Below are 27,685 nucleotides of genomic sequence, written 5' to 3' on the forward strand. Positions count from 1 at the left end.
TTTTTGGTATTGTGTAACATGTAAATACATACTGTCAACCTCCAGCATGATACCAGGCACATAATAGAAACCCAATAAATGTTTCACTGTGAGTGGAATATAAGTTGATAGAATATTTTCGAAGGTTGATTAGGCAGATTAGATTGATTGAAAATCTTTCAATATATATATATTTTTTGGTGGTACGCGGGCGTCTCATTGTTGTGGCCTCTCCCGTCGCGGAGCACAGGCTCTGGACGCGCAGGCTCAGAGGCCATGGCTCACGGGTCTAGCTGCTCCGCGGTATGTGGGATCTTCCCAGACAGGGGCACGGACCCATGTCCCCTGCATCGGCAGGCGGACTCTCAACCACTGTGCCAGGGAAGTCCCTGAAAACAGGGAAGTCCCTGAAATATTTCAATATTTTAAGTTTTCATCTCTTTCATTCCAGAAATTCTATGTCTAGAAATTTATATATAGCTATATACATTTATAAAGAGGTTCACATTGCAGCCTTTCTGTAACAGAGGAAAAAACGAAAAAAACCCCGAACTGAAAACAACTAAAAGTCCATCAGTATTGCACTGGCCATGTAAATTATGTAATGTGACACAGCTATTAAACAGAAAAGAATGGATGTACGCACAAATTGGGAAAATCACTATCCAAGAGAGATTGTAGACTATGTATAGTATGCTGCTCTTCTATAAAATACAGGCTATCCATTACGTAGAAATACTTACATACAAGATGCAACAAGTGTGAACGTAAGCACCTGGGAAATATCTGAAAGAACCACACAAGAAACTGGGAGAGTGGAACAACTTTCCATGTCCTTTATCATGGGAATTCGGAAGGGTACACACACGAACTAATGGGCCTCTGCTGCCATCGTCCGGTTAAGGGGGGAATTGCAGGCGTCCGAGTCCTCTTTACTAATCAAGCGTCTGAGTCGGCCGGCGTGATGACGTCATCCCGAGGGGCGGTGGCGCATGCGCAGTAGAAGGAGGTCCGCGAGGTACGCGGGCTTCAACCTAGGCGCCTGTGGTTCGGTTCCTTGTGCTGACACTGGGGGCGCCGGGTTGACGACTTAGGCACTCTTGGTGTTGGGTGGGCGGCATGTTGAGGGTCACATGAGCCAGTGGCATCATGCCCGAGGGCGGTGGGGTCAGGTTCGCGGCTTTTCCGGACGTTCGTCGGCCAAGAGGAAAGAACGCACATCCCGGAAAGGTAATACACTTGGCCCCTGGGCGTTGCGGGTGGAGCTCAGAGGCCCTGGGCCTGGGCTTTGTCTTTTCTCTCTCCTGTCACTGTTGCCCCGCGCGCTGACCCGTCCGCGCTCTGCTAGAGGGTATTGGTCGTCTCCCGGCTCAGTTCACAGTAGCTGAAAGCGACGGTGTGTGATGTTCTGATTTCCCCCCATCGTTTTAAAAGGGAGGCTCTGGCCATTGCTCCTCGGGTAACATGCAGAGGGACTGCTTTTGAAGATGGGACTGTCAGTGTTGCGGACACTCCTTAATTACCAAAATAGAATTCCCTCAATTCCTCAAGCTGTGTTGTTTTGGCACAGAAAATGTGAGTAAGAGGAACTGGAAGTAAGTTTGAGTGAAAAAACGCGCCGCTACCGCCGAATTTTCCATCGAAACAGTTGATCTGTGTTGTCTCTAGGAATTATAAAGGGCGTACTGTTGCTTCCTAACCGGTGTCATTTGAGAGATCTACCTCTGTACGTTCAAATGATTAATTTGGAGACTTTGCTCATGTGTGCAGTAAACCCTTTAATTCCCTAAGACCTTCCTTTCCTCCATGTCATACCCCATAAAGCCCGCTTCAGTTTATCTCCTGAATTTCTTTTGAATCTGTCAACTCTTCCTCAACATCTAATACTGAACTTGCCTGTCGGTTGCAATTAGGTCTTAACTAGCGTCCATATTTCTTGTTTCCTTCCAGTCCATTCTTCACACAAGAAACCTTAACAGCAAGTTGGAGCATTGCTCATAACCATCGCTCCAAAACATTGTTTTGAGAATAGAAAACCAACTGTTGGCCTTCAAGTCTCTGCGTGGTCTAGAATCCTCTCTGCTTCTGTAGCCGCATCTTGTGCCACTTTTGCCCTCACTTTCTATGCTTCAGACACACTGAATTAACCTTAGTTCTAACTCATCTTACAGAAGTCAGTTCAGATACTAGTTTTCACTGTGAATCCTAGCATTAAGGAATTTTGTTATCAGGTTTTGTATGAGGACTAAAAATAAACTGGGAAGTGGAAGAATTGAGTTTAAACTATTTCAGTCAACACGCGTGTATTCATGATACCTTAGTAGTCAACACCGGGCTAGGTTTTATCAGGGATACAGAAGTTCTGGGCGTCTCTGGTTTTAGATATCCCTTATTTGTTGAGACCTTTGCATTGTTCAGTTGCCTTTTATCTGTTGTCAAGACGGGAAAACAGGAACAAGGGAAGTATAGGTTATTACTGGGGGGGGGGGTTGAATAAGTGGAGCAGCACAATGCAAAGCAGAAAGAGGAGAGAGACCTAGTATAGAGGGATATGATTTCCATTTTCAAGGCGCGTTCATCCTATGCAGGGAGACAGCCTAAGATAAAATTTGCCTAACAAACAATATATTATTAGGTGGAAAGAGTATCTCCCAGTGGGACAGCGGATGCCTGGGACTCGTTGCATTGCTTTCAAAGTTCCTTTAAAAAAGGTAAGTGAAAGTTAATACCGTATGCTTCCAGAAATCTGAATTCACCATATAGAGCCCTGGCTCTCAACCCTGTCGTAGTCCATTTTCCCTTTTTATAGCAAATACTTTTTAATACCTCCTTTAGTATCCAGAAATGGAATTCATAGATAAATACAGCCTACTTTTGTATTTACTGTTAAAAAAAAAACCCAATGGAATGCCCTAACTATAAATAAAGAAGAAAATACTTTATAAGAAAGTAATATGTATCTCAGTATGTAAATGTTTGGGGATGAATATACTAGAAATAAAGAAATAGTCAGGTACTTGTACCATGAATGCAATAAACTATGGACTTTGATTGATAATGACGTGTCAGTGTTGGTTCACGAATTCTAAGAAATGAAGCACACTGCTATGGCACGTCGATAATGGGGAAGGCTGTGTGGGGTGAAGGAGAGAGGGTATAAGTGTGAACTGTGTGCTTTTTACTCAGTTTTGCTGTGAATCTCAAAGTGCTCTAAAAGTAGTCTACTAATTTAAAAAGAAAAGTGTGTTGCTGGCACTTGAATAACCAAACAGATCAATGGAACAGAGTACATAAATAAGGCAAATACATAAAAGAATACTTAGCAGTGAAAGCCATCCTTCATATAGGTAGATATTCAAGAAGTGTTTATGTGTCTATTTACAGGCACTCTGCTTGGAGCTGGCGATACAGTGGTAGGCAAAATTGATGTGGTCCCTGCCTTCTGGGAGTTTACAGTCTGGTTAGGAGACCAACATGAAATAAACAAACATAGAAGTAAATGTCTAGAAGTGAGCTTATTTTCTTGTGTCTAATCTCTCTGGAAGAAAGGATTGTAATATCGCTTGTAAATTCCAGAGGAGGAAACTTTACTTTGAATCTCATATGTTAGCATCACAGGGTTTGAATAAATGGATAATATAATAAAGGATTTTAAACACATGTTCTTTCTTATTTTATTCTTTCTGACAGAGTTTTGAAGTGAATCTTGCTCCAGAATGCTTTTCCTGCTTGGATCTTTTTTAACAAACACCAAGAACAGAATGAAGAACTTGGGCTGATTATTGACTTAACATATACTCGCCGCTATTATAAGCCAGAGGTAAATGGAACCCGTAATTGAAAATGACCTTCTTTCTGATACTGTAATAATTCATAGTAATTCAGTACTTATCATCTTATGCTAAGGTGAATCCTGTTCTTCTTTCATGGGTTCAAAACAGGAAGCTAGTGGTTTCCTTAAATACACATTTCTAATTCCTGTTTCAAAATGAGATGAAAGATATGAATTGAACTATCGTATTTGGCAGTAGACTCTAGATATGCTTAAGAAATTCTATAAGCTTCCATGTTCTATATTTTGAAAATGAAGTAAATTTTAGTAAGAATAGTAGTAGCCTGAAAGGAAAGAAAGGTATGTCCATTATGTCTTTAGCACTTATTTTCAGCAGTAGCCTGAGCATGTTTAAGCATCACAGTAAAAGACAATTGTTCTCTAAGTTTTATGCTTTCTTTTCCTAATACCTTCTGATACAGTACAGAAACCCATATATTCTCTTGGCCCATGTAGGACATACCAGTGCAAAGGAATTATCCTTCTTCTGACCTGTTCCATGGCCTTGGGAGACAGTAACACCTAATGTTTGTTAATATTTGTATAGCAGTTTGCCATTTAGAAAGTTGTTTCATATCCACTGACTTCGCTAATCTTCACAAGAATCCTTTGCTGTTGAAGTGGAAGTAGTACTGATATCTCCTACTGAGTGCTTACTCTGCACTAAGCTCAGAGGATAGACAACTACAGTTACTAATTTTACAGACGACGAAACTGACTCTCAGAAAAGGAAGAATAGAAATTTCAACTCAGTTATTCCTCTATTTTTATTGTGGTAAAATATACGTAAATCCTATTTATTTTAACCATTTATAAATATGCAGTTCAGTGGCATTAACTACAGTCACAGTGTTGTGTAACCATCACCACCGTGTATAACCAAAACTTTTACATCATCCTCAACAAAAACTCTGTAACCATCAAACAGTAAGCACCCCGTTTTTCCTCCCACCAGCCCTTGGTAACCTCTATTCCATTTTCTGTCTCTGTGAATTTGCCTGTTCTAGGTACCTCGTGTAAGTGGAATCTACAGTATTTGTCCTTCTATGTCTGGCTTATTTCACTAAACCTAGTGTCTTCAAGGTTCATCCATCTTATAGCATGGAACAAAACGCCATTCCTTTTTTGGCGTAATAAATCCCACTGTGTGTATAATGTAGTTTGTTATTCATTGGTTGATTGACACTTGGGTTGTTGCCACCGTGTAATTATTGTGAATCAGCCTGCTATGATCATTGGTGTACAGATATTTGTTCAAATCCCTGCTTTCAGTTCTCTTAGATATGCAGTGTAGGTAGTAGCAGAGTTGTTGTATCATATGGTAGCTCTACGTTCAACCTTTGAGCCACTTCCAAACTGTTTTCTACAGGGTCATCTTGTTTTTAAACAATGATCACAAATTTTAAACATCTACAAAAGTATACAAAATACTGTGAATGTTCCTTGTATACCCATGAACTCATCCAGCTTTAATATTTACCAACTGATGGCTGTCACATTTTATCTATACCCCCACCTGTTTCACCCTATTCCATAGTATCTTGAAGCAGCTCCAAGACAACATGTAATTACACGTATACATTTTTGGTATGTATATTTAAAATATAGGACTTGTATTCCTTAATATCATTTTTAATATTACATACCCAGTGAGTGCTCAAATTTGCAGTTGTCTCCTAAATGTCATAAAAAGTTGTTTTTAAGAATTTTGAATTAGATCCAAATAAGGTCCTCACTTTGCCGTTGATTGTTAGGTCTCTGAGGTCTTAGTTAATCTATAGGTTCTCCCTCCATGTCTCTCTCACTTTTTTTTTCCTCCTTGAATTTTATCTTTAAAGAAACCAGGTAATTTGTCCCATCTAGATTTGTTGATTACATTCCATGTGTTGTTAACATAACCTTCCATCCTAGGAAAAGATGACAAGTGACCAGTGACCAGTAACCAGTGACCTTTGTACTGGACACATGCGCCGTTCAGCTGCAGCCACTCAGACATCCTCTAGTGTTGTCTCCTCATCCCTTGTATCTGCAGTTGATGTTTCCTCTTCTTCTCTGACCATGTCAGGTGAGAAAAGAAACTTTTGAAAGTTTTTCATTACATTTATTTTGCCCCTACATTTAGTAGTGGATTCAAAATAGCATGGAATAATGAGGGAAAGTATTGAACTACAAGTGTGGAGACCTAAGTTCAGTTTTGATTTTGACATTTACTATCTGTGTGACTTTGGACAAATCACTGTCTCACAAAGCGTGTTTTTTTTTCCTTATCTGTTACATTAGAGAATAAAAAGTCAGGGAACAAAGTCAAGGCAGAAGAGAAACCAACAATTCCCAAGACGAAGCGAAAGAAACACCAAACTGAGCTTACCCAAGAGAGCTTTAAAAAGCCTTGAACCTCCCTAGGCATGCGCATGCTGGAGTCTGTGACGGTTTTTCACGCATTGGGGAAGAAGAATGATAAGAAAACTGGGCTCTCTTCCTGTCGGGTCTTGGGAAATTCAATCAACCCTAAAGACCGCCAGCCACCCCCAGCGATCCAGCCATGGCGGCATACCCCACGTGAGGGTCAGGGTCCTGAGAAAACTCAAGGCCAAGCCCAGAAACCAGACAGCAGTGCTGAAAAAGAGTGTCCATCTCCATCCCAGTATGAGCTGCCTCCTCCTGGGAAGGTCAACTGGATGTCTCTGCCTTTTTCTGCCTGGGACAAGCCTCAAGCTCGACCTGCTCCTCGGAGGCCACAGTCTCTGGCCTCACATCGGCCTGCTGTGGCTGACCGTGCCCAGCCTGCTGCTACTAACCCAGCTCAACCTGCTGCAGTGAGTTCACCCCAGCCACCTCCTGCCTCTTTGCCAGGTCCCGCCAAACCAGCTCAGCCAACTGCGACCAACCCAACGCAAGCGGGTTGGACCGACCATACCCAGCCTAGTGTCCGTCCGTCTGCTGCCCCGAGGCCTGCACCGAACAAAACTTCACCTTGCACTTCTCTCCAGCGGGAGCCTGTTCCCCCTACTCTGACTAAGCACCAGTCCCCACCGGAGCTCCAAACCCCATTTCTATTCCAAGACTTCAGCAAGCACCAAATTCAATGGAGGCAACCCAATGTTCCTGAGCCAGTAATGTCAAAGCCCATCGAACAAGAGCAGAGGCCATAGCGGGCGGCCATGAAGAGGCGGCTCAACAAGAACGTGAGAATGCTGCCAAATACACCTCTCTGGGGAAACTGACGTTTTTCACTGAGAGGGAAAAAGAAATGGAAATTGCTGACTACTACGGATACGTACAGTAAGAGCTGCTAGGATTGTTGGTGACACCTTGGGTACCAGCTGTTCTTCCATATATAGATAAGATAGGTATAAATTTCTCTATTTATTTTGATATATTTAAAAACAATAAAACTGAATAAATATAATAGAATTAATAGATGAGTAATAAATCTTTTGAATTTTGAGATGCTGCTAACTGTGGCGTGTTTTTTTTTTTTGGACGGGTTTGCAATCAAAGTCTGCATGTGAAAGGAAGGACTGAAAGTTGGATGGGAGAAGCAAGGAAAGGGGAAGAAATGGGTAAAAACTGAGGAAAGAGGAAGGAACTTGGCCCAGGGCTAGGAAGGCCAAAAGAGATTTTTGGATTTATGAAAGAAAGCAGGAGTGAGGATGAAATGGCAGAAGTAAAAAGCAGGGTCAGAGGTCAGGGTTGAAAGAACAAAATTTGAGTAGAGTTGAAGATGACAGAAGATGAGTCTAGGTTTCCTAGGAGAAACAGAAAAAGTCTCTTGGGGAGGTTGGCCTTAAGTCTCACAACCACCAGAAAGGTATTTATGAAAAGAAGAGGTTCAGGACACATCTCTGAAAGGTTTGAGTTGCCTTATGCAGGTGTGACTATAGTGGGGAAATAGGGAAATCTACCAGAGAAGTGGCTCGGGCTCCGAGTTATCCTAGGGGCAGCTGACGACAGGGGCAGAGCCAAGGGAACTGCTGCATCAGGAAGCCCACCAATAGGGCCTGGTATGTACATCACCATGTACTCAACACCTAAGCACCAGGGCAGCCAATGCACTACTCAGTTAATCCTGGCAACAACAGGCAAGGTCAGTATTCCTGTGCCACTTCACTTAGAGAGGTGCAGCAGAGGGCTGAGGTCACATCACATGTGGAGGTACAAGGCCTCAATTGGAGGCCCAAATGCCTCCGAAGTCCTCAGTATTTGCAAGTGCCCACAGGTGGCCAACCTGGCTTTCAGAGCACAGCATCCTGAGGTTACTGGAGGATGAAATCAAACTTCTGGACGGGCCTAAATATGAACTTGAGGGGCTTCCTCCATGGACCAGGGCACGTGCTGCCTTCTGTAAACATCACCAGCAGCTGAAACGCACGAGAAAAATGCGAGGGAAGCGGCCACTCTCACGGGTGAGAGTGGTGGGGGCACACACACTGGGCAGCCGCTCCAACAGCCACAGGACGCAGGCGCCCAGCGCTTCAGGGGCTCCCTGGGAGGCCTCGTGGGGCAGCTCGAGGGAGTGAGGATGGGAGAGAGCGGCAGGGGTGGGCGTCAAAAGGAATGCAGTGGGGAGAAGGGAGAGATGGAGACAGTGGATAGTGACTATGGGAAATCTGGCAATTTTCATTTTCAAAATTATTTTTTGAGATGTCATTCACATGCCATAAAATTTACCTTCTGAAAATGCAAATTCAGTGTCATTTCGTACATTCACAAGCCTATGCAACCATCACCGTCATCTAACCCATCATGTTTTCATCACCCGAAAAAGAAGCCCCCGTAACCATCAGCAGGCCCTCTTCATCCCCTCCTCCTTCAGTCCCTGCAACCATTCATTTGCTTTCTGTCACTACGGTTTTGCCTTTTCTGGACATTTCATGAAATAATACACATATGACCACTGTGTTTGGCTTCTTTCCCTTAACATAATGTTTTCAAGTTTGTCCATGTCGTAGCACGTGTCAGTACTTCATTCCTTTTCATGACTGTATATTTCACATATACACCCCATTTAAAAAATCCATTCCTGCACTGATGGGCATTTGGGTTTTTTTCACTCATAATCTCCATTTATTGAGAGTTTACTCTGTGCCAGGCAGCACCAGGCTAAGTTACTAAGACCTTATTTCACAGATGAAAAGAGGCTTGGAGAGTGTGAAGAGTTTGTTCAAGATTAACAGGTAGCAACCTGGGGAACTGGGGTTTGAACTCAGGCAAACTTCAGAGTTAATAGATGCACGTGACAGAACTTTAGAAAAGGTACACGGGAATTCAATGAAAAGTCACCCTTTTCCCCACGTTCCCCAGCCACACGTTTCCCTCCTCAGAGACATCTGCTTTTGTCGTGCTGTGGATCTTTCCAGAGAAATATTTATACCCCGGCATGTATGTAATCACAACTGATTGACTAATCTATCCCACTAATTTTAAATGTCACTTTTATGGTATAATAGATTCTTATTCCAATTTATATTACTCTTTTCAGTGCTGTCCTGACTCTTTTTTGCCTATCTTTTATCTTTGCCATTTCTCTAAAAATTTTTTTATCTTCTTTTTGATTAAAAAAATTCATTTTCTTCTTTGTTTCTCTTAAGGCATTATGCATTATGGTCATTCAATCGTATTATTTAATTTAATTTATTTAATTAATTTATTTATTTTTGGCAGTGTCGAGTATTAGGTGCAGCACGCAGGCTGTTCGTTGCAGTGCATGGGCTCTTCCTTGCGGCTAGTGGGCTCTCTAGTTTTGGCGCGTGGGCTCCAGAGCACATGGGCTCAGTAGTTGCGGCGTGCGGGCTTAGTTGCCCTGCAGCATGTAGGATCTCAGTTCCCCAACCAGGGATCAACGTGCATTCCCTGCACTGGAAGGCAGATTTTTAACCACTGGACAACCAGGGAAGTACCCACTCTTATATTATTTTAAATTTAGTCTTCATTTCTGAATTTTTTTCTTTTATTTTGAATTCTGTCCTGAGTTCTATCATCTTACCTAATTCTGGTTTATGCTGTTCTTTCATCTTTTTTTTATTATGGTAAAATACACATAAAACAAAATGTAGTATTTCAACCATTTTCAAGTATACAATTCAGTGCCATTAAATACATTCACAGTGCTGTGCAAACATCACCACTCTCCAAATTCAAAATAATTATGTCAAAAAAGATTGAGCAGGACCTCAGAAAGATGGAGGCAGCCGCAGTCTCTGAATCTCTCCAAACCCTTACATGGAAGAAGATCAACTAAAACCAAACACCCATAGGTGGCATTTATCAGCATTTACCATTTCCAGAAATTTTTCGCCAACCCAAACAGCGACTCTATAGCCATTAAACAATAACTTCCCATTCCCTCCTCTATCCATATTCTTTCAACTTTTGCATTCTTTTTCCTCACATCTTTTCAAAGCCCACTGTGAAATAACAGGTTACAGTTTTGATCTGGTTTGTGGACCTGTCTTTTCCAACTTGATTTTATTGTCTGAAGAGATGCTACTCTGCTCCTTATTCTCTTTTCTCTTTTGCTACGTCTGTACGGGATTTGATCCCAATCCTTTTCTGTTATTGATGTTTGGATGAAAAAAGTTTTAAAGCACTTTGAAACGCAGGTGTGAGGCCATGTGGAAACATGTTCTTCATGGCTGTTCCATCAATGCTTCACTTATACTGTTTTGGAATAACTGTTTTCCAGGAGGCACAAACCAGTGGGCTTTATCATTGGACAGAGTGCAGAGAAACGACCCCACGAAAGCTGATCACCTTAGCAAAAATGATTTAGTTATGATTTCAGCCAAGATTGGTCACAAATCAGCCTGGGAAACTCAATGAACCAGAGACAAGGTATAATGCCGTCTCTCCTTCTCTCTACCTCAGCTCTCAAGGATTGGTCACCTACATGTTATTAGGAATTATTATTTGGTTTCTGTTCATAATTACCATCAGAAGACACAGCACTTATGGGCCCAATTACACAGCCCAGCTACACACCATTCTTCTTCACTTTGGCTTCCTGTCCACCAGCAGGAACCTGATTTATTTTTGTTCTCCTTTCACCACAGCCCAGTAATTTTTGTGACTGACTCTCAGTCTCACCAGAATCTGTAGCTCTCACTCTGCCCCAACATCCCACCCCATCATTTGCTCCCTGAAGTGTACTCTAGAAACTTAGGTAAACTGGATATTTTACCATTGTTCACCATCTCTTGTGAAACCAAAAGAAGAGCAGCTTTCTTATGGAATGACGCAGAGCTTGTCAGGATAAAACACCAGTCTGCACGAGAAAGGGAAGAAGAGAATGATGGAAATACTTTCTGGAAAACTATTTTTACATGATGTTTTGTTTGTTCCTGGTAAATAAATTGAAATCTTCTAAATATTCAAACAAAACCTAAACCACTAAATTCAATAATACAGGAATATAACTTTTAAAAAAAAATTCTTTGTCTGCACAGCATGTGGGACCTTAGCTCCCCAACTAGGGATTGAACCCACGCCTGCTGCACTGGAAGTGCAGAGTCTGAAACCACTGGACCACCAGGGAAGTCCCAGGAATAAAAGGAAAAGTTACAAATGCCTTGGTTATACGAACTGGAGATTTTTAGTAAGAAGTCATGTATTTTAAATGACTTGGAGCTTTAAAGAAAGGAAGGAAGAAGGAAGGAAGGAAGGAAGGAAAGAAAGAAGGAAGGAATAAAGAAAAAGGGGATTCCTTGGTGAAGTGGATATAATATCAAAAATCAGTAAATTAATTTTAAAAATTTTAAAAAGAAAAAAAATGCTGAAATCCACTGACCAATTATTCAGGCTGTTATATCTCGCTATTTCCAGATACATCCCTTTATAAACTTTCGGTAAAAGTTTATGTTATGTCAGGACAAATAAACTTTTCTCTTTTTCCAAAATTTGAGAAATTCCCCTACACTTCTACCTTCAAATTTTATAAACAGGGAAATGTAGTGACAACCCTTATACTTACATTCAATTACATCATCTGGTCACATGCCTTCTGTATCAATCAAATATCTACGAAACAACAAAATTCGAGTCATTTGTAAATAAAAAGAAAAGAAACTCAAGTTTTTGCAAAAAAGGTCCAATTTCGCTTTACAAATATAGATATAAAAATCCTAAGAAAATATCAGCACATCTAATCAATAATTATTAAAGAATGATATATACCATGACTACAAAAAGGCTTTATTCCAAGGATGCAAGGATAATGCAACTTTAGACAATCTATTAATATAATTATTTACATTAATATAATTTAATTAATAAATGAAAGAGAATAAAATACAGGACCAAACTGGCAGATGTTAAAAAGTTATCTGATAACATACAACAGTCAGTTTTAGTCAAAATGCTTTGTACACTCAAAACAGGAGACTTAATATGACAGAGTATTCATCAAGAAGCAACAAATAACAAAAAAACACTTAGGATCAATATTAGCATCATATCTAAAAAACCCTATCTAACCAACCATAGGAGCCAGAAGCTTAGGAATCACCGACACTGACAGCTATTTCTCCCTCATCCTCATCCTCAACCCACAACCAGTGCTAACAATGATACTGCCTACATACCTCTAGCAACTGTCCACATCTTTCCACCAAAATGACCACCATACCCTGGTCCAAGCCACCATTATGCCCAATTTCTACAAAAGTCTCCTAACTTGTTTCCTCGCTTCCACTCTTTCTCCCCGCAGTGTATTCTCCACTCGGTAGCAAAACGATAGGTTGAAAGTGCAATTGGGTATGTTCCACACACTCACCTTCCACAAGAAAGTTCAATGGTTTTCTATTCCTCTTAAAGTCTGAAATCTTAAACATAAGCCTGCACGATCGAGCTCCTACCCACACTTGCAGCTCCATCATCATGACATGCTCCCCCAACAGCCCCACCTCCCTGGCCAGTTCCTCCCACACAGCATATGCTTTCCTCTTATAGGGTCTTGTGCTATTCCTTATGCTCAGAAATCTCTCCCCAACGTCCCTATCTGGTTAATACCGACTCATCCTTCAGATATCAGCTGAAACATCCCTGAATAAACCTTCTCTAAACTCCATGATGAGATCAAATGCTCCCTAAAATATGCTCTCATGGTACCATGTCCCTCTCCTTGGCACTTGTCAGAGTTGTAATTCGACACGCAGAGTATGATTCTTGACTATCTATTCCCTCTCTGCACTGTTAGAATTCACAAAGGGCAGGTCAAGTCTCTTCACTCACAGAATTTCACAAGTCGTTTTGCTAGCACCCAGCACAGTGCTTAACATAACAGATGCTCAATAAGTATTTCCTGCATGAACAACCATAAACTGGTACAGTGTAGCAACATCCACAAAAGGCATAAGGGCATAAACTCTTTGATGCAGAAGTCCAATTCTGAGTGAAGTTAACTGAGACAAAGCATATATATTCAAAGATGTTCACACAGGAATGTTCATTACTTGGATGTTTTATGACATCAAAAACTTCTGACTTTTATATGTTCATCAATAAGCAAAGGAACAATGCAACCTTAAAAAAATAAACAAATGAGACCTAATGAAACTTAAAAGCTTTTGCACAGCAGAGGAAACTATGAACAAGACCACAAGACAACCCTCAGAATGGGAGAAAATATTTGCAAATGAATCAACAAAGGATTAATCTCCCAAATATGTAAATAGGTCATGCAGCTCACTATTAAAAAAACAAACAACCCAATCAAAAAATGGGCAGAAGACCTAACTAGACATTTCTCCAAAGAAGACATACAGATGGTCAAGAGGCACATGGAAAGCTGCTCAACATCACTCATTACTAAAGTAATGCAAATCAAAACTACAATGAGGTATCACCTCACACCGGTTAGAATGGGCATCATCAGAAAATCTACAAACAACAAATGCTGGAGAGGGTGTGAGGAAAGGGAACCCTCTTGCACTGCTGGTGGGAATGTAATCTGATACAGCCACTATGGAGAACAGTATGGAGGTTACTTAAAAACTAAAAATAGAATTACCATATGATCCAGCAATCCCACTACTGGGCATATACCCAGAGAAAACCATAATTCAAAAAGACATATGCACCCCAATGTTCATTGCAGCACTATTCACAATACCTAGGTCATGGAAGCAACCTAAATGCCCATCGACAGATGAAAGGACAAAGAAGATGTGGTACATATACACAATGGAATATTACTCAGTGGTAAAAAAGAACGAAATTGGGGCTTCCCTGGTGGCGCAGTGGTTGAGAATCCGCCTGCCGATGCAGGGGACACGGGTTCGTGCCCCAGTCTGGGAGGATCCCTGATGCACAGAGCGGCTGGGCCTGTGAGCCATGGCCGCTGAGTCTGTGCGTCTGGAGCCTGTGCTCCGCAACGGGACAGGCCACAACAGTGAGAGGCCCGCGTACCACAAAAAAAAGGAATGAAATTGGGTCATTTGTAGAGACGTGGATGGACCTAGAGATTGTCATACAGAGTGAAGTAAGTCAGAAAGAGAAAAACAAATATTGTATATTAATGCATATATGTGGAATCTAGAAAAATGGTACTGATGAACCGGTTTGCAAGGCAGAAAAGAGACTCAGATGTAGAGAACAAACGTATGGACACCAAGGGGGAAAGTGGGGCAGGAGGGGGTCGGTGGTGGTGAGACGAAATGGGAGATTGGGATTGACATATATACACTAATATGTATAAAATAGATAACTAATAAGAACCTGCTGTATAAAAATAAATAAGTTTTAAAAATTCAAAAATAAATAAATAAAATTAATTCATTAATTATTTTAAAAAAGGAATGAGGTTGGAAGACTGTCAAAACAGCACACAACAGATCACACACTCAAGCCCCGGAAGATGGGGAACTGCCTTAATTCCGCCACTTCAGATCACATCTCCATGCCTCACAAATCTCAGTCTGACTGGGCTAGCTTTGGCAAGGGGATGGAGCTGGATCAGGAGCCGCTACTGCCATATCTGGATCAAGTTCCAGTTTTGGTCTATCATCCAACACCTAGCCAGACATGCCTAGCCACTCAGCTGAGAGGAACAAATTAGGATAGCTCAAAGAATACGCCTCATACAGCATCAGCCTAAAGGAGTTTATGACCCTGGAAGAAATGGATCAGAAGAAAGGATCCGGGGGACTTCCCTGGTGGTGCAGTGGGTAAAGACTCCACACTCCCAAGCAGGGGGCCCGGGTTCATTCCCTGGTCAGGGAACTAGATCCCACAGGCATGCCGCAACTAAGAGTTTGCATGCCACAACTAAGGAGCCCACCGGCTGCAAGTAAGACACGGTGCAAACCAATAAATTAATTAATTAAATAAAACAAATATTTTTTTTAAAGATCTGGGAGTGTGGGATCTGTATGATGGACTTTGTTTATGCAAACCCAATTGGATTACTGCTGTGTATGCAGATCACCTGGCCTGTACAGGTGACTGGCTGATGAGACCCTTCACGTGCCCCTCCTGCATGGAGACAGTTGATGCAGCACTGCTTCTGTCCTACGAGACTAACTGAGCCAGTGTCTCTCACCTGACTTCAAGTGAACCATCATTTTTGGTGGTTTTGGTCTTTTGTCGTTGAGCCCAAGGAGCCACGGATTGGGAATTAAGATCATGCATGAAAGTTTCCTAAAAATTCGTGAACGGCTGCAGATGTTGGGGAAAAGTACGTCATCTTTTAGAAATTTAGGGGGAAAAGTAGGATGCTATTTCTATGTAAAGCCTTCACCCAGTGTTTAAAAATATAATTGTATTTAGATCTTGTTATTGCTCCAGTACATTGGAATTGTGTAAAGTGTTACAGCAGCTACATATGTTTCACTTCTGTGTCGAAGATTAGGATAAAGATAGTGGTTGTTTTTCCTAAGTGAGATAACTTTCTTCTTCCCCCTACCCAAGTTCTTTTCTGAAGTTACTGGCATTTGGGTCAAGGTTTTATTTAAAGCTACAGTTTACAACACTGGCACAAAAAAACTAGTTTTAAGCTTGTTTGCATAGTTCTTTTTTTTTAGAATAAATATAGAGCATTTATTTTTTACTTTATAGGAACTCCACAAGTTAAGGTCCCATTGTTCTTTGGCTGTGATTGTTGTTACTATTGAGGTTGCTGTTTTCTGTCTTTGCTGGTTCTTTCTAATCTACCATTTGCCATTATTGGCACATGATCATCTCAGGGTCACAAGATGGCTGCTGTAAAACCAAGAATCATATTCTCACAAAACAAGGAGTGAGCCGAAAAAGAGCCCAAATGCTCATTTACCTAATGCATATTATTTATCTTTTTTCAGAGAAAAATATCATTCTCATAAGCACAATAACAGCCTTCCCCTAATTACTCATTTGCCAAAACAGATTGATATGACCATTCATAAGACAATTCATGGCAAAGAGGGATAGGATAATGATTGTCTCAGCCTAACAAGGATTTATCCACTGAAGCTGAATGCTTCACTCCTCAACAAATCATAAAGTTCTATGAGCAGGGAAGAACTACTAAGGGACTGTTAAGTAAACCATTCAGAACTGTTTGTCTAAGACCATATGATTCTTTTTTTCCATTGGAAATGGAATTCATTGCCTTAGGTCTTCCTAAATAGTGTACTCTTAGTGTTGGGGCTTGCTCTGTGCTTGAAAACCAGTTTATTTATAACCTGTTACAAGTGCGATATCTACTGGCAGTTAAGAAAGGCAGAATTCAAAGTGATCTCCTAGCTTGTAAGCAAACCGAGATTCATTGTCCCTCTTCTCATGAAAAAAATGAGTTACTGTGTCCAGAAACTAACTCTAGTAAACGGGTTTAACATTACCCTTTCTTATGTGTTTCATCTAATCATTTTGGTTGTTAATATGGTGATAATTAAAAGTCAAGGTAAATTTTCCACATTAAGAATTCTGATTTATTGAGCTTGAATTATGCCACCATGCTTATGTAAAAATGAAAGAGGCACCATGGTTAAACTGAGAAAAGTTTCTCAGTTGTAACAATTTTGACTTATTCTTTCCTGTGACCTCCTTCCCTGTTGTCTTGAACCACAGCAAAAGGATACTGCATGTCTTCTTATTGTAGTGCTGAGCTTACTGAAGTCATATACAACACATCTCAGTCTCTGTTTCTTGGAAGGAAAGTCCTGCTAGTTGACTGACAATTCTAAGCAGGGAGAATGAAGATAAATGTGTTTCATGTTTTGCACACAAATGCAGAATTTGTATAATCACAACTTCACAGTTGTGATCTCAAAAAAGAAGGAATTTCTCCTTTATATTTTTCTTGCAATTAAGGTAAGAACACTCTGAATCTCTAAGCTTCTGAAGTGTTAGAAGTAGAGATGGTCTAGGAAAGATGGAGTTGTAATGTTTTACCCATTTAGCATGTGTTTATTTTTCCTTATGTACTCGAAGGTGACATATTTGTTCAGCTCAGTGATACTACAGCTAAAAAAATCATTCATTACTACAAGGAGAAGCAATCTCAACCTAACAAATCAGAAGTGTTTCTTATTATTTTATATTGAGTTGAATATTTGACTCTTAACACACTTCTACATACAAAACACAAGTCTCTTGAAGGGTTCTTCATAAGTTCATTATACAAGAATTTAGTATGTCATAAGCACTTAAAGATTTGACATTTAACTGTTCATTAATTTATATCCAACTACATAAAGCAAATTTGGAGGGAAAAATAATAATAAATAAATAAGAATGATGTCTCCAAATATTTTCCTAGGAAGATGTCCACCATATATTAAATTATAAACCAAAATGTCTGAATACTAAACCATTCAATCACATGTACAGTCAGTTCTGTATATCCAATGGTTCCATATCCTGCAGATATGGAAGGCCAATTATACTACACCATTTTACATACGGGAGGTGAGCATCCGAGGATTTTGGTATCCATGGGGAGTCCTAAAACCAATCCTCCTGCAGATACCAAGGGAATATCGTATATGCTTACATCTGCATTTTTACATCTGAAAAAATATGTGCTAAATTATTACTGGTGGTCACCTCTGAGTAGGGCGCAAAATTGCCTTCCACTTCATACATTTCTCTGACTGCATTTTTTGCATTCCGCTTACATTAGCTTACATTTCTATTGGAAACAGAACAATTTAAACATGGTCTGCCTCTTGGGGCTGGCAACTCACCTGCAGATGAGGTAGCCAGTCCTGTTTAAACCATGGGTACAGTGGACACCCATAAGTCTGTCTATAAAACAGGTGTCCCTGATCACCTACCACATGCCCTCACCTCTTCCTCTCGTTTTGTTATTTTCCAATGAATTTAGCACCACTTGACACTCCATATATTTACTTATTTATTTATCTCTCTCCCCCACTAGAACATAAAGTACGTAAGGGAAAGAACTTTGTTCTTTTCCTACTTTCCTACTTCCTAGAACAGTGCCTTCAACTTAGAAGGTGTTATACAAATATTTGGTGAAAATGAATGTATGAATTCTTTGCCCTTTCACACTACCCTCTAGTCAAACCAGAGGCTGCCCCTCCAGAGCACACGTTCAAGCCCTGTGCCTTCTGTACCTGTTCCCAATACCTGGGTTGTCCTTTCCTCATTCCAGCAAAATCCTCTTCCCCCAAACCCAGCTCAAATGATGTCTCCTCGGTAAGGCCTTCCTCGATTTTTCCTCTAGTTTCCTGCTGCACTTGATTCTTTTATGATAAGTAACCCATTTATAGTCACTACATGTTTACCTTTGTAGATAACTGCAAGTTGCTACTGAACAAAGACTTCTAGTCACCTCTGTATCCACGTGCCCTAACAACAAACCTATAAGGCTCTCGGTGTTTACTAAAACAATTTATTTTCTGAGTCTCTACCAATTCTAGGGAGTGGATAGTAGAGTCTCCTCCTCATTATCAGTGAGGCTGGCATCTGTGGGAAGGGCTTAGAGCAGAGGAAACCACCAACGGATCATAACTAAGGTCCTGAGACTGCAATGGCAGAGAGCATGGTGAAGTTAGCCCACTGCATGCAGAACACCCACACATGAGCCAGCATATGCAATGGACTACATTTGGTATACATGTGCACAATCAAGGTTTACAAATGTGTTCTCATGCACTCGTAAGGATCTTCTAGCCCACGTGGAACAGACAGAACACACACAAACGACCCTGGAGGAAGTGAGAGGGCCAGCAGCTGCACCCTAACATCTTAAGGGGTAACATTTCTGTGACTACAGTTTACACAAATCAGATAATTTGCCTCCTTTCTTGACACCCTGCTTATCACAGGCAAGGACAAGCCTCTCAAGTTTTAAAGCTAAAGTACAGGGAAGATCTGTGTATAGGTCTAAAGATGTTTAAGAGCTAGTACCTGCATTAAGCAACCAGGTTACAGAATGAAAATTTATCTTGAAATTCCAGTGTCTCCTTCTCTCTCTCAACTCCTATCCCCTATCTTCCCACCTCCATCTCTATTCCTTCTCCCCTACTCCCTGTTTTATGTATATATGTGCATCATTTTATAAATACACGGAATATGTACTGTCTGTCAGGTTTATTTAATAAAGTGCACACTCCTCAGGCTAAATTTAGAAAGAGGACAAGATGAACACCTTCTCCTGTGGGTCACCGGTGTTCCACAGACGAAAGGTTCCTCAGTCTGAAAACACGGCAAATACCATGTTCCTTCTGACAGTTAGATGCTAGAAAAAGGCAGGCGGATCCTTAAAATTCAGACGCTATTAAGACCTACTAACAACAGAGTAGATCTTAAAGCAGAAACAAGAAAACACCAGCCTTTGCAGCTCTTCCTGTCTGAAGATACGTACAAGAGGTGGCAGTGTTCTCCCTCACTTGCACTCAAAGGGTAAAAGCAGCAAAAATATCTTAAACACATATGATAACGAAGCCACTCTTCTGGTCCACTCTCTTTTTTTTTGCTTCTAGGGATGAGTCCCACGCCGAACCTTTGCTTTTTCTTTTCTCTTTTATATACGCTAAGAACCTGAGAGGCTTAACCTTTTCTTCCACATCTCAACCAATAAATAGGACAAAAGAACATTTTTATCTTTTTATGTATTTTCCATTCAAATTTTTTAAAAAGAGTAAGTAAGCTACTTCAGTTCATACTTCTCACACAAATCACCTTCCAAACTAAACTAAGTTGTTTGTGACCATAAACAGGAAAAACACCATACCCTATCAGCACCTTCAGACATTTCCACCTTAATGTTACCAAACACAACAGGCCTAATGTCAGAACTATTAAAAATGTTAAAAATCCCCAACCCCACTCAAAATGCATACCAAAGTTCAGGTAAAGGAAAAAAAAAACAGAAACAACTCACCATTATCTTTATTTTCTTTCAAAAACCCATTAACAGCACATGGGAATTTAAAAATGGCGTCATCATCTGGCACCTGAAGCCCAATTGTACAAATTCTTAAATAACGCATAGTTTCTGGTAAGTCCTATAAGGCAAAACCATGAAAATATGTATTACTTCATTTGTCAGGAAAGAATAAAAATTCAATTAGAGAAGGCAGAATATAAACCAAGAGAGTACATTAAACTTAATATGTCAGTCATTCTGATGAGAGCCATTTTTTCCAAAGCTGCTTTAACCAGTAAATATAACCTGATTTTCATTAAAACTGCAGAATGGACAGTTACTAGGCATGCAAAAGGAAAAGCAAATCTATGTGAATGAATGCACATGTAACTCAAAAGGATATAAACAGTTCCACCTACATTTATGTTCTATCTTATATTTCAAGGGCCACAAAGCGGCTGTGATTTAAGTAGAACAGTAGAATAGAGTCAGAAGAACTTGGATTCGAAATAGGAAATAGAGCAAATTTCAGGCATTGTTGAGAACTGGTATTCTCGGGGTGGGAGAAAGTAGACTATCAATAGAAGACACAAAAGGATAAGTGAAAATTCTGTAGTTCTGAATTTAAATGGAAAGTAGCAGTATGTACCTATGACATATTTTATATTAAAAACAAACATACATATCTCCCAGCTCTGACCACTGAAAAAGTCTAGAAACAACTGATGTCATATCAAAAGGACTCAGCAGTCACTGAGAAGCTCCAACTAGCCAAAAACAGGGCCTCATTCAGAATAATAACTGTAATGGAGTCCACGGTGATATGAATAAATACATTTAAAAAGATTGGTCACCACTGGAGGATATTTGTCAATCAACTCATTACTTTGAAAACTGCTAAATAAAAGAAGAGGGCTTCCCTGGTGGTGCAGTGGTTGAGAGTCCACCTGCTGATGCAGGGGACACGGGTTCGTGCCCCGGTCCGGGAAGATCCCACATGCCGCGGAACGACTAGACCCCGTGAGCCATGGCCTCTGAGCCTGCGCGTCGGGAGCCTGTGCTCCGCAACGGGAGGGGCCACCACGGTGAGAGGCCTGCGTACTGGAAAAAAAAAAAGGGAATTATGCCTCTACAACTGGGCAACCAAGTAGTTGATGAACGGAATCTTCTCCTGATAGAAATATACCCAGCTGATAAGTGAAAAAAGAACAACAGAATTCACCAGTTTTTGAAGCCTCAACTGAATGAATGGATGGAGGTATGAATCATCTGTGACTGCTAATATCACAGAAAGAGACAATTATATGTCTCCATGGAAGAACACATCACCACCTATGAAACGTCTTGCCAGAACAAAACATGCAAGCTTCGTTCTGATCAACGACCAATTTACAGGAAATAAAAGGATGGAAGGTTATGTTAACAACACATGGAATGTAATCAACAAATCTAGATGGGACAAATTACCTGGTTTCTTTAAAGATAAAATTCAAGGAGGAAAAAAAAAGTGAGAGAGACATGGAGGGAGAACCTATAGATTAACTAAGACCTCAGAGACCTAACAATCAACGGCAAAGTGAGGACCTTATTTGGATCTAATTCAAAATTCTTAAAAACAACTTTTTATGACATTTAGGAGACAACTGCAAATTTGAGCACTCACTGGGTATGTAATATTAAAATGATATTAAGGAATACAAGTCCTATATTTTAAATATACATACCAAAAATGTATACGTGTAATTACATGTTGTCTTGGAGCTGCTTCAAGATACTATGGAATAGGGTGAAACAGGTGGGGGTATAGATAAAATGTGACAGCCATCAGTTGGTAAATATTAAAGCTGGATGAGTTCATGGGTATACAAGGAACATTCACAGTATTTTGTATACTTTTGTAGATGTTTAAAATTTGTGATCATTGTTTAAAAACAAGATGACCCTGTAGAAAACAGTTTGGAAGTGGCTCAAAGGTTGAACGTAGAGCTACCATATGATACAACAACTCTGCTACTACCTACACTGCATATCTAAGAGAACTGAAAGCAGGGATTTGAACAAATATCTGTACACCAATGATCATAGCAGGCTGATTCACAATAATTACACGGTGGCAACAACCCAAGTGTCAATCAACCAATGAATAACAAACTACATTATACACACAGTGGGATTTATTACGCCAAAAAAGGAATGGCGTTTTGTTCCATGCTATAAGATGGATGAACCTTGAAGACACTAGGTTTAGTGAAATAAGCCAGACATAGAAGGACAAATATTGTAGATTCCACTTACACGAGGTACCTAGAACAGGCAAATTCACAGAGACAGAAAATGGAATAGAGGTTACCAAGGGCTGGTGGGAGGAAAAACGGGGTGCTTACTGTTTGATGGTTACAGAGTTTTTGTTGAGGATGATGTAAAAGTTTTGGTTATACACGGTGGTGATGGTTACACAACACTGTGACTGTAGTTAATGCCACTGAACTGCATATTTATAAATGGTTAAAATAAATAGGATTTACGTATATTTTACCACAATAAAAATAGAGGAATAACTGAGTTGAAATTTCTATTCTTCCTTTTCTGAGAGTCAGTTTCGTCGTCTGTAAAATTAGTAACTGTAGTTGTCTATCCTCTGAGCTTAGTGCAGAGTAAGCACTCAGTAGGAGATATCAGTACTACTTCCACTTCAACAGCAAAGGATTCTTGTGAAGATTAGCGAAGTCAGTGGATATGAAACAACTTTCTAAATGGCAAACTGCTATACAAATATTAACAAACATTAGGTGTTACTGTCTCCCAAGGCCATGGAACAGGTCAGAAGAAGGATAATTCCTTTGCACTGGTATGTCCTACATGGGCCAAGAGAATATATGGGTTTCTGTACTGTATCAGAAGGTATTAGGAAAAGAAAGCATAAAACTTAGAGAACAATTGTCTTTTACTGTGATGCTTAAACATGCTCAGGCTACTGCTGAAAATAAGTGCTAAAGACATAATGGACATACCTTTCTTTCCTTTCAGGCTACTACTATTCTTACTAAAATTTACTTCATTTTCAAAATATAGAACATGGAAGCTTATAGAATTTCTTAAGCATATCTAGAGTCTACTGCCAAATACGATAGTTCAATTCATATCTTTCATCTCATTTTGAAACAGGAATTAGAAATGTGTATTTAAGGAAACCACTAGCTTCCTGTTTTGAACCCATGAAAGAAGAACAGGATTCACCTTAGCATAAGATGATAAGTACTGAATTACTATGAATTATTACAGTATCAGAAAGAAGGTCATTTTCAATTACGGGTTCCATTTACCTCTGGCTTATAATAGCGGCGAGTATATGTTAAGTCAATAATCAGCCCAAGTTCTTCATTCTGTTCTTGGTGTTTGTTAAAAAAGATCCAAGCAGGAAAAGCATTCTGGAGCAAGATTCACTTCAAAACTCTGTCAGAAAGAATAAAATAAGAAAGAACATGTGTTTAAAATCCTTTATTATATTATCCATTTATTCAAACCCTGTGATGCTAACATATGAGATTCAAAGTAAAGTTTCCTCCTCTGGAATTTACAAGCGATATTACAATCCTTTCTTCCAGAGAGATTAGACACAAGAAAATAAGCTCACTTCTAGACATTTACTTCTATGTTTGTTTATTTCATGTTGGTCTCCTAACCAGACTGTAAACTCCCAGAAGGCAGGGACCACATCAATTTTGCCTACCACTGTATCGCCAGCTCCAAGCAGAGTGCCTGTAAATAGACACATAAACACTTCTTGAATATCTACCTATATGAAGGATGGCTTTCACTGCTAAGTATTCTTTTATGTATTTGCCTTATTTATGTACTCTGTTCCATTGATCTGTTTGGTTATTCAAGTGCCAGCAACACACTTTTCTTTTTAAATTAGTAGACTACTTTTAGAGCACTTTGAGATTCACAGCAAAACTGAGTAAAAAGCACACAGTTCACACTTATACCCTCTCTCCTTCACCCCACACAGCCTTCCCCATTATCGACGTGCCATAGCAGTGTGCTTCATTTCTTAGAATTCGTGAACCAACACTGACACGTCATTATCAATCAAAGTCCATAGTTTATTGCATTCATGGTACAAGTACCTGACTATTTCTTTATTTCTAGTATATTCATCCCCAAACATTTACATACTGAGATACATATTACTTTCTTATAAAGTATTTTCTTCTTTATTTATAGTTAGGGCATTCCATTGGGTTTTTTTTTTAACAGTAAATACAAAAGTAGGCTGTATTTATCTATGAATTCCATTTCTGGATACTAAAGGAGGTATTAAAAAGTATTTGCTATAAAAAGGGAAAATGGACTACGACAGGGTTGAGAGCCAGGGCTCTATATGGTGAATTCAGATTTCTGGAAGCATACGGTATTAACTTTCACTTACCTTTTTTAAAGGAACTTTGAAAGCAATGCAACGAGTCCCAGGCATCCGCTGTCCCACTGGGAGATACTCTTTCCACCTAATAATATATTGTTTGTTAGGCAAATTTTATCTTAGGCTGTCTCCCTGCATAGGATGAACGCGCCTTGAAAATGGAAATCATATCCCTCTATACTAGGTCTCTCTCCTCTTTCTGCTTTGCATTGTGCTGCTCCACTTATTCAACCCCCCCCCCCCAGTAATAACCTATACTTCCCTTGTTCCTGTTTTCCCGTCTTGACAACAGATAAAAGGCAACTGAACAATGCAAAGGTCTCAACAAATAAGGGATATCTAAAACCAGAGACGCCCAGAACTTCTGTATCCCTGATAAAACCTAGCCCGGTGTTGACTACTAAGGTATCATGAATACACGCGTGTTGACTGAAATAGTTTAAACTCAATTCTTCCACTTCCCAGTTTATTTTTAGTCCTCATACAAAACCTGATAACAAAATTCCTTAATGCTAGGATTCACAGTGAAAACTAGTATCTGAACTGACTTCTGTAAGATGAGTTAGAACTAAGGTTAATTCAGTGTGTCTGAAGCATAGAAAGTGAGGGCAAAAGTGGCACAAGATGCGGCTACAGAAGCAGAGAGGATTCTAGACCACGCAGAGACTTGAAGGCCAACAGTTGGTTTTCTATTCTCAAAACAATGTTTTGGAGCGATGGTTATGAGCAATGCTCCAACTTGCTGTTAAGGTTTCTTGTGTGAAGAATGGACTGGAAGGAAACAAGAAATATGGACGCTAGTTAAGACCTAATTGCAACCGACAGGCAAGTTCAGTATTAGATGTTGAGGAAGAGTTGACAGATTCAAAAGAAATTCAGGAGATAAACTGAAGCGGGCTTTATGGGGTATGACATGGAGGAAAGGAAGGTCTTAGGGAATTAAAGGGTTTACTGCACACATGAGCAAAGTCTCCAAATTAATCATTTGAACGTACAGAGGTAGATCTCTCAAATGACACCGGTTAGGAAGCAACAGTACGCCCTTTATAATTCCTAGAGACAACACAGATCAACTGTTTCGATGGAAAATTCGGCGGTAGCGGCGCGTTTTTTCACTCAAACTTACTTCCAGTTCCTCTTACTCACATTTTCTGTGCCAAAACAACACAGCTTGAGGAATTGAGGGAATTCTATTTTGGTAATTAAGGAGTGTCCGCAACACTGACAGTCCCATCTTCAAAAGCAGTCCCTCTGCATGTTACCCGAGGAGCAATGGCCAGAGCCTCCCTTTTAAAACGATGGGGGGAAATCAGAACATCACACACCGTCGCTTTCAGCTACTGTGAACTGAGCCGGGAGACGACCAATACCCTCTAGCAGAGCGCGGACGGGTCAGCGCGCGGGGCAACAGTGACAGGAGAGAGAAAAGACAAAGCCCAGGCCCAGGGCCTCTGAGCTCCACCCGCAACGCCCAGGGGCCAAGTGTATTACCTTTCCGGGATGTGCGTTCTTTCCTCTTGGCCGACGAACGTCCGGAAAAGCCGCGAACCTGACCCCACCGCCCTCGGGCATGATGCCACTGGCTCATGTGACCCTCAACATGCCGCCCACCCAACACCAAGAGTGCCTAAGTCGTCAACCCGGCGCCCCCAGTGTCAGCACAAGGAACCGAACCACAGGCGCCTAGGTTGAAGCCCGCGTACCTCGCGGACCTCCTTCTACTGCGCATGCGCCACCGCCCCTCGGGATGACGTCATCACGCCGGCCGACTCAGACGCTTGATTAGTAAAGAGGACTCGGACGCCTGCAATTCCCCCCTTAACCGGACGATGGCAGCAGAGGCCCATTAGTTCGTGTGTGTACCCTTCCGAATTCCCATGATAAAGGACATGGAAAGTTGTTCCACTCTCCCAGTTTCTTGTGTGGTTCTTTCAGATATTTCCCAGGTGCTTACGTTCACACTTGTTGCATCTTGTATGTAAGTATTTCTACGTAATGGATAGCCTGTATTTTATAGAAGAGCAGCATACTATACATAGTCTACAATCTCTCTTGGATAGTGATTTTCCCAATTTGTGCGTACATCCATTCTTTTCTGTTTAATAGCTGTGTCACATTACATAATTTACATGGCCAGTGCAATACTGATGGACTTTTAGTTGTTTTCAGTTCGGGGTTTTTTTCGTTTTTTCCTCTGTTACAGAAAGGCTGCAATGTGAACCTCTTTATAAATGTATATAGCTATATATAAATTTCTAGACATAGAATTTCTGGAATGAAAGAGATGAAAACTTAAAATATTGAAATATTTCAGGGACTTCCCTGTTTTCAGGGACTTCCCTGGCACAGTGGTTGAGAGTCCGCCTGCCGATGCAGGGGACATGGGTTCGTGCCCCTGTCTGGGAAGATCCCACATACCGCGGAGCAGCTAGACCCGTGAGCCATGGCCTCTGAGCCTGCGCGTCCAGAGCCTGTGCTCCGCGACGGGAGAGGCCACAACAATGAGACGCCCGCGTACCACCAAAAAATATATATATATTGAAAGATTTTCAATCAATCTAATCTGCCTAATCAACCTTCGAAAATATTCTATCAACTTATATTCCACTCACAGTGAAACATTTATTGGGTTTCTATTATGTGCCTGGTATCATGCTGGAGGTTGACAGTATGTATTTACATGTTACACAATACCAAAAAAAGCCTGAGAGAGACAAGAGTGGAGCTCAAGTATAGCATTTGCTCACAGTATCAGGCATAGTGATCTGTACCCTTTAGAAAAACTGTGAATCCTGCCTCAAGTGGAACAGCAAAGAACAGCATGTCCTACAGTAGGTCTGAAGGTATAATAGCATACTAAATTCCATTGTTATTTATAATAGGAAATGCTTTTTGTTAGTTTTACTTTTAACTTTTTTTTACCCACTCTGGAATAATCCAGGGGTAATCAGAACTTCTTACCTTCTTTAGCCCAAAAGGAGCCAATTCATCACAAACTGTCATGGATTCTGATTCTAAATTACCAAGAGCGCAATTTCTAACAGAGGCAGGGAATCTTCTTTGCAATTAAAGTGATTGACTTCTTCTCAGATGCAGTAGCATTTCACTTTTTAGTTCTGTTCATTCGGATCAAATGTGAGAA

General features: G+C 40.5%; 2 long non-coding RNA genes and 1 pseudogene across 4 annotated transcripts; 2 read left to right on the forward strand and 1 right to left on the reverse strand.

Annotated features, from left to right (window-relative positions):
* The first annotated feature begins 973 nt into the window (after nt 1-973).
* Nucleotides 974-7,270, forward strand: LOC136794076 (uncharacterized). Its single transcript, XR_010840340.1, has 5 exons — nt 974-1,209; nt 2,615-2,690; nt 3,670-3,799; nt 5,723-5,876; nt 6,092-7,270. It is a non-coding gene; the product is annotated as an uncharacterized lncRNA (long non-coding RNA).
* Nucleotides 4,856-26,302, reverse strand: LOC136791969 (uncharacterized). Of its 3 annotated transcripts, none has more exons than XR_010840338.1 (7): nt 26,035-26,270; nt 24,553-24,628; nt 23,444-23,573; nt 20,136-20,259; nt 11,781-11,827; nt 10,992-11,075; nt 4,856-5,863 (listed from the first exon to the last, which is right to left on the reverse strand). It is a non-coding gene; the product is annotated as an uncharacterized lncRNA (long non-coding RNA). The 3 variants fall into 3 exon arrangements; XR_010840339.1 differs by lacking the exon at nt 4,856-5,863 and adding an exon at nt 8,890-9,669; XR_010840337.1 differs by lacking the exon at nt 4,856-5,863 and having other exon boundaries at nt 8,890-11,075; nt 26,035-26,302.
* Nucleotides 14,664-15,332, forward strand: LOC131755487 (RING finger protein 11-like; annotated as a pseudogene).
* Nucleotides 26,303-27,685: the final 1,383 nt, after the last annotated feature.

The sequence above is a fragment of the Kogia breviceps genome, chromosome 4 (genome assembly GCF_026419965.1).
Source record: "Kogia breviceps isolate mKogBre1 chromosome 4, mKogBre1 haplotype 1, whole genome shotgun sequence".
Classification (NCBI taxonomy): Eukaryota; Metazoa; Chordata; class Mammalia; order Artiodactyla; family Physeteridae; genus Kogia; species Kogia breviceps.